Source organism: Zingiber officinale, chromosome 1B (assembly GCF_018446385.1).
Source record: "Zingiber officinale cultivar Zhangliang chromosome 1B, Zo_v1.1, whole genome shotgun sequence".
Taxonomy (NCBI): Eukaryota; Viridiplantae; Streptophyta; class Magnoliopsida; order Zingiberales; family Zingiberaceae; genus Zingiber; species Zingiber officinale.
Window position 1 is genome coordinate 152521746 of NC_055986.1, and position 8408 is coordinate 152530153.

The 8408-nt window shown below is 34.6% G+C and overlaps 1 pseudogene; it reads left to right on the plus strand.

Annotated features, from left to right (window-relative positions):
• The first annotated feature begins 7507 nt into the window (after positions 1–7507).
• LOC121994232 lies at positions 7508–7683 on the plus strand (annotated as a pseudogene).
• Positions 7684–8408: the final 725 nt, after the last annotated feature.

Sequence of the window (8408 nt, forward strand, 5' to 3'; positions counted from 1 at the left end):
GAAGATGCCAGCACCCAACTGGCGACCGGTGAAGCCGCCAACAATGTGCTGGCGGCTGGCGAAACTGCCAGCATGCGGTTGGAGGTCGATAAAGCCACCAACACGCGGTTGACGGTCGGTGAAGGGAAGAGGGACAGATGGTAAGGTCTTACCCAAGAATTACCGGCGAAGAGAAGAAACGAGCGCGTAAGGGAAAATTGGGCATGTGCCCTAATTTTACTAAGGGCTATTGACAGAATATAATTTTCATCGGTAACCTACTGATCTTCCCGACAAAATTTAAGTTCCATTGAGAAATACTGACAGAATATATTCCATCAGTGATAAATTTACCGATGGAATTTAAATTCCACCGATAAACAATTGGTAGACCATGCTTTTTGCCTTACAATTAAAGCTTTCCTGACGGAAATCATGTTTCGTCATAGTTTTCCGATAGAACTCGTATTCTGTCGGTATTCTTCGACGGAACATAATTTCTGTCAAAGGATACCGATGGAAATAATTTCCGTCGGAAATTCTGTCGATATTCTAGTTAATTTTTCTAGTGCTCGATGGAGGCTTGAGAGTTGGTGAAGTAAAGTTTGGTTAAATTCTATAAGAAGCCTCTTGTATCTCTTTTGGCCTTCCATTTGTATTTCTTGTACACTTGCATATTGTCAAAGGTTTCTTTAGTTGAACAAAAAAAGAAAGATAGTGACATAATTTCGTGTAGTAGGAGCCTTGAGGGCTGCCATATCCTGTAAATGCTTCTTAACAATAGGTATATGTTTGCATTTGTGTTTATTTTTATTCTGTTGTTAATGTTTGTATAACTTTACTAAGCTCATAGCAAGAGTAATTTAGTAATTGCTAGGTATGATAGCTATCCACCCCGCTAGCATATCCAAGCATCTCACGAACTAAAAACCCAACACTGTGGTCCCTTAGCTTGATGCCACATTCAACCTTTTCCGAATAGGTCATTAGTGTGTTGCCTTCACCATGCAAATTATCATTCACACACAAACTCCTTGAATTCTGTATGTGTCTTGTCAAATCCCTGTACATCTTAAATATATATCAAACACAAATAAATTTTCACACAGACATTAAATTACAAAATCAAATCTTATCACTTAACCACAATTGATCTAGATGAAATCTTTAAAATAATTAATAGTTAAAGCTGCAAATTCCTAGGAGCTCTTAAATAAATTTCATTAAAAAACATCTTCAAAAATACTTTTTAAAAAAATGATGAACTAGGGCATCTTCATCAAAAATATAAGGAGTTATGTTTGATGATTCGGTTTAAAAATTCCAAGAATATCACAAAATTATTTAATAAGCAACTTCTGTGACAGAGTCCACCCACTTTTTTAAACTAATAAATTATATTCGATTCTGATATATGATCTTGTGAACACAAAGCAGGTGAAGAAAGTACAGGCAAGGCATATAACTTTTGGATTATAATGAGCAAAGACAATCTCTTTTTTTGTCTCGTGAAGAAGTGCAAGGAGCAGATTGTCAACTCCCCTGCCGTATAAAATGGTAGGCTGGCGCTGCATCAGAGATCACCCAGCTCGGCATTCTTTGTTGAACATCTTTTTCCAATAGAAAATGAGGAGTTTAGTACACTTCCCTGCCTCAAAGTTGCCAAATGCTGGAATTATGCTGCTAACTAAAAGAGCTCATGAAGAAGGAATTTAGCCGTACAATGCCCCTGCTCCAAAAGATTAACACCATTATGTGAATCGAGACAAAAGGACGACCAAAATTCACAAAAGTAAAGATTACACATTGAAAATTGTTGCAAGGATATATATATATATATATATATATAAAAACTTGTGATCAGTTTAAACAACTACAGCCAGCTGCTTTCTAAGTACCATGATCAAATTAAAGAGAAGTTTTATAATGAGTTTCACGTGCCAAGACGACGGTAGTCTTTTCTGGGCTCCACGATAGTTCAGGCCTTCGGTGAGCACCAACCTCATTTAATAATCTATTATTTTGTGTTTATTCTGCCATGGACTAGCAGCCGAGTAAAGAAAAAGATCTTTCTCGCAGTAAATCTGTCATTTTTAGTTCAATGCCAGTATAACTCATCTGAAATGTCTGAATTCAATCTTTGATCATGTGCACGATTCTTTATAACTTCCAACTGATCCTTGCATGTTAAGCTCAACTATCTGATAAACCCAGTCAAAGATCAGTTGCTTGATGGTCAATGTGATACAGTCTGATTTCAGAGTTGGCACATGCTCTTTAGCAGTTCTGGAAATCCTGTAGATAATGATTGGTGTGGTGACCATCTGTCCCACCACAGGTAAGCATTTCCTTACACTTCTCTTATGACCAGTCTACCTGAAAGGAATTAAAGGGCTAAAAGGGTGGAATTCTAGAAGGAAGAAGCCAGATAGAGCTCATCTGGAAGAAAAACAAGTAACTTGTGGTGGTAAAATGAAGTTATCTGTGAGAAAGAATACCACTATTTATGTTTTTTAGGTAATGAAGATGAAGGAAAATAAGATTTTTTTATGGATAAATTTAGCATTTGTCTTAATTTCCTTGCCAAGTAGACAAAGAAAGGGTAAAAAATACTCAATTTTTTATTTTATTTTGTAATTCTTTCTTCCAAATAGGCATATGTATCTCACATTTTCTCTCCCTTTTTCTTCACCGTCCACTCCACCTTTCCAACCTTTCCTACCCCTTTCGTTCCAATGGAGAATTAATATGATAATGTTGCTTTCCCTCCGTAACAAAAAATTATTTGTGCTATAACCATGGTAATTCGGTTTCCTGGACAACAAATCCTACCGTCAAGTGCTAAGTAATGTCAAATTTCTAGTAAAATTTAGGCTTCATTTCTTGTTGAAAAATATTTTATAATAATTTTTCTATGTTTTTTCTCATATAGGAAAAAAAAAATTTCTTGAGGTTAGACTAATAGGTTAGGTTAGGCTAGGCTAATTAGGTTTAGGGCCAATTGACTATTGAATCAATGAAGTGGTTGAAAGGTGTTGAATGATTGATCACACTTGTTTCTTGATTGTCTTTATAATTATTTAGTACTCAACAAAAATATGGAAAACACAAGACACAAGACAATTTACATGGTTTGAGATATTTAGTTCCTACTCTATTGCCTAGCTATGATTCTCTAATAGATCACTCTCAAAATCTCTCTACACTTTTTTCTTCTCAAAAATCTTCCATAGGTGAAGAAATCTTTTACTATGAGTCCATTGATCCACTATTTTTAGAACTTTATTCAATAAATCAATGTGTAATAATAATTCTAAAGGTTGAAAAGTATTGACAATAAATTTACGTTTATGAGTAGACTTGCTTGCCTTTTGATATGCATCACAAAACTTTATCCTTGTTGTAACTAATATTGAAAAGCTCCTCGCCAAGTATCTCTTGGCCTTCTTTGTAATTTGCCTCTTGTTTGTGTGTGTGAATCTTCTGTCACAATCATGGCTCCTCTTTTCTTGGCATAAAACACTTAGTAAAGAGACCAGTTATAGAAGGAAGATTAATGGAATAAATATTATCCTTTTATGTTCTACTAAGATTAACTCCGCCCGTAACAAATTAGTCATGTCCTACTAAGATTAACCAACATTATAAAACTATGATAATATTCAATGAATTGATCCGTTAAACTATTTTGTTGATATTAAGTACTTAATTGATTGAAATTCAACCTTGTACTCGGTATCACATAATTAACATATGCTCAAGAGATTAAACCTTATCTCCTTCACTAATAGCACTTTATTAATGACAAAATTAAAAGAGAATTTTATATTATCTAACGCAATTACCTTAAGCTCTTGCTATTTCCAAAACAAACCATCCCTTTGTCTTTGTACTTAATTAGGGTAGTAAATTTCATAACATCTTGGGCATATGTCTTAAGCACTCCATTATCCAACTTACATTAATCAAAGTGCTCATCCCTCACATGTACCTATAAATGTAAAAGACTAAATTTTTTTGGTATCCAAAGTTCATTGGGTATAATAGAGTTGAGCAAATATTTCAGAGGTACCCAAGCACATGATGTAAAAACTCAAGATGTTGAAAGCTAAAAGGGAGACTAACAAAATTTTAATAGCTAGCCAAATACTTATTGTATAATATCTTGAGCTCCCTATATTGTATTTTTAGCCTAATAATCTAAGTTTACATTTGTGCAAGTCATGTAAGAAGATTGTTGTAAAAGATTTCCTCATCTTCAAAACGATATATGTTGGATGTTTATAAAAGTAAAACACATAATTTACTTCTACTTTATTAAAATTAAATCTTGTTGGTGATGCACCAATTACCGACACTGCAAACCTTCGAAATTGTTATGAATTCTAGCCACGGACTGCTCAAAGACGAGATCATATATAGTCACGTATCTCGAACTATCAATGTTATGTCACAATGCTTCAACCCTTAACCATGATGTGTGATGATAACTTTCTTTTATTCTTCTCAACAAGATAAAGACTACCACTCTCTCTTTTTTTCTCCTTTCCCTTTTTCTTCTACCTCTCCTTCATACTTCACACAAGAAGTATGTATTTATAGGATAAAATAAAAATGGGGAGTTACTAACATTAGGAAGTTACTAACATTAGGGAGTTACTAATCTTCATATTAATACCCCAAAGTGGGCATAAATTACTTACATATATTAATGCCTCATAGTAGGCATAGGTTATTTACATGTATTAATGTTTCATAGTGGGCATAGGTTATTTACATGTATTAATGTTATGGGCATAAATTACGTACAGTATCTGAAAAGAAAAAAAAAACTATATAATGGACGTTCAGGAGAGACTCACTAAAAAGTCATAGGTACTTATGAAGTGGAAATGGAGGATTTGAACGATATTTGCATGCATTGACTTGTTTTCTATGTTTTACATTTTGTACCATCTATGTACGTGACTTGCTAAGGCATTAGAAAGAGCAGTTTTATTTTCATGTTAGTTGTTATTCACCCCTTTAGCTATTAAATACATTTCCCTCAGGGTCCTAACAATAAGGACTTCCTCTGTTAGCTACAAGTCACACTTATTTCTAGGACTTCATGATTTGCCAAAAGGCCTCACCTATAGTACTTATAGTACATCAATATCTCATATCATCCTTCTTTAATATCAACTGAACTTTGTGTATAATTTCCCAAGTCTATCCTAACTTAATACACATGTTATATAAATAGACAAATCTAACTTACATTATAACAAATATGACTTTCCATAATACATCATCAACAACATAAGGTTAGAACACATCATTAATAATAATTTTTATGATGCGTCCATTTATGTACCTTGTGGATAGTATAATGTTTATATAAACGATGACGTATAAGAAAAGTACGTTGTCAATAAATTTTTTTCTTACGTGCAGAGTGCTCTGTTAAAATTTAATATTAACGACGTGCGGAGTGCTATGTTAAAATTTAATATTAACGACTTGTGGAGTGCGCTATTAATATTATTAAACTTATATAAATGACGGAATGCAAAAAATGTACACTGTCAATAAATATAATCTTTAATTTTTTTATAATTTTAAAATCCCTAAAACCTCCGCTCTCACCTCGTGAACCCTTAGTTAAATTTTTTCCGCCAAATCCCTAAAGTCACATGTTCCTCCTTCCTCGCTTCACTCATCGGTGTCGATAGTCGCCGTTGGATAACTACACCCTTGGACTCCACAAAGCCCTTATGTTCTTCAACGCCCAACGATGTGAGTCCTCATAGATGGCCTCTTCAGAAAAAATGAGTTTTGATCGGATAAAAAACGTTCCTTTTACCCTTGATTTCTGATTCCCAAACACAATAATGTATCGTGGAGAGGGAACTTTGGCTTGAGGGATGACCTCTCCGATCAATCATATAGGAAGAGTATTATCGATGGTTTTCTATGACACCAGCAACGCCATCAAGTTCACCTTTCCCTTCCTTCTCCATGACCATGCTCAGTTGGTTGATTGTGTACAGTGTCAAATACAAAGCCACCAGAGAGCTCCACCACGTTGAAGAGATCATAGGGGGGCGCCCATTACCTACGGAAAACCTTCAATTATTCCACCGACACCACCTTCAATCCCTTTGTCACATAATAAAACATCTCTATTGAACCTAACCAGTGTAGGATTGATTGCACCAATATTGGTAAAATCCATTTCATTTCAAGAAATTAATAAAATTAGCAGATTTGAGAGTAAAACAAATTATGTGAGAAGCTAATTGATTCACATAAAGACACTTTCTCTTGCAAACAATAGGTAAATACGTTTAAAATGTAGGATAGATAAGTAATGACTTGATTATGCTCGCACTAAAAGGAATTGAAAATGAGCTAACAAGCATCAAAGAAACGATGGCTAATTGAGACATGCTTTAGAATGCCCTAAATGAATTTCAACATTTTACCAAAGGAAAGGACGCTCGGCGTTCAAAATTTTCTAAGAGGTGTATTATACTTCATACTTATCAAAGGGCATATTGTTTTTCTAGAATACCCTTGTTATTAAAAATTTTAAAAATATAACAATATTTTTTTGCTTCTCTACTGGGCCATCCATGTGGCAACGGTCGGTCATCTGTACGGCCAAGCTGCCCGTGCCTAATTGGGTTGCGTGCAGCCGCTTGGCTGTCTGGTCTCACGATCGTGTGGTTGGTCACACGGCCTATCAAGGCAACCTCCTAGACACAGGAAACCGTCTGACCTATCCGAGTGACTACCTAGCTACCTGGCTTGTTCGGTTGACCATTTAATTGTGCATCCACTCAGCCTAGCCATGCGACTTGTCCGAGTAGCCGTTTAACTTAGCATTCACTCGCCTTGGCCGCCTTGTCGCTTGGTTGAGAGGTCGCAGCCCTATCCAAATAGTTCGGTTGCTAGGCGGCCACACGTAGCTAGATGATTTCATGTGACTTCCATGCGCTGCTAGGAGGCTGCCTTGTTAAGCATAGGCGGCCTGGTCGCGCGACATACACACATATATAGTGGTTTGATATGCTAGGCGACGTGTGTGGGCGCCTCTCACGTAGGGAGGTGCTTCCGCACATGACAAATGTCCATATATATATTAATATTTTATTAAGAATTTGTACTCTTTACTAATTAATTTTGATGAAGCCTAAAATTAAATTAAGTTAATATCATTTTTTTCTTTTCATACTAGAAATAAATACCTTGAGCATGCGACTTTAGAAAGCATACCTTTCTTGATCTTTGGCTAAGATAAACTATAGTATCTTATATACAGCTTTGATATGTTGGTTGATGTGCATGGGCGACGTGTGTAGACGTCTCTCATGCAGCGCAGGGAGGTATGCTTTCTAACGTTAATAAAATAGTAATATATATATATAAAAGAATTTGTACTTTTTATTAATTAATTTTGGTAAAGCCTATAATTAAATTACTTAATATATTTTTTTCTTTTCATACTAGAAATAAATACCTTGAACATACAACGTTAGAAAGTATACCTTTCTTGATCTTTAGCTAAAATCAAGTATAGTATCTATTCTTATCAGTTTAATATTCGATATAAAAAATTAAATTAATTTTTATAAGGAAAAATCCATTACAATAACTTACTGTTGGGGTTCTCGAGTAATGCTCTTGTGTTACACTACTGCATGGGTTGTTACACCCTTATCTAGTCTAATTTATAGACCTGGGACACTAATTTACGTATATTCATGCATTATATTACATACATATATATATAAGGAAAAAATACCTTTAACCCCCTTATATTTTCTATCAAGTTGCATTTTGTCCCCTTTATTTAAAAAATAACGTTTAACCCTCCCTTTGACTAAAGTCAAATGTGAAAAAAAAAATTGTAAAAGATAATTATGTCCTTATTTTTTTGATATATTTTTTGGATAATTTTAAAAGGGAAAAAATATATTGAATTGATGTGGAAAATAATTACAGATGTCATCAGCCCGATTTTTAAATTATTGATTAGTTGGATCGATGGTGTACACAAGGAGAAAAATATATATAAAAGGATACAAAAATATAGAAGCATCCAATGGTGTCATTTGTCACTCGCTCGAATCTGTGGTTGATATCAGTTTGTTGGTGCACCCACTCTTGGTGTCTTGCAAAACAAAGTTTGTCAATTGAGAGTTAGCTTTGTCGGTGTTACCCTCTTTGACAGTTAAGTCAGTGATAAATGGAGATGCGAAGTTTGCATGCATGCATGCATGAGAAAGCAAAAGAGCTCGAAGAAGACGAAGAAAATTTACCTTCACGTACGAAATAAAAATTATACCTTCACCTATCTATGTGGAACCTTATATAATAATGGATAGGGACATATCTAAAATTTTAAATTTAGGAGGAAGTGAAGAAAATAATTATTATATATT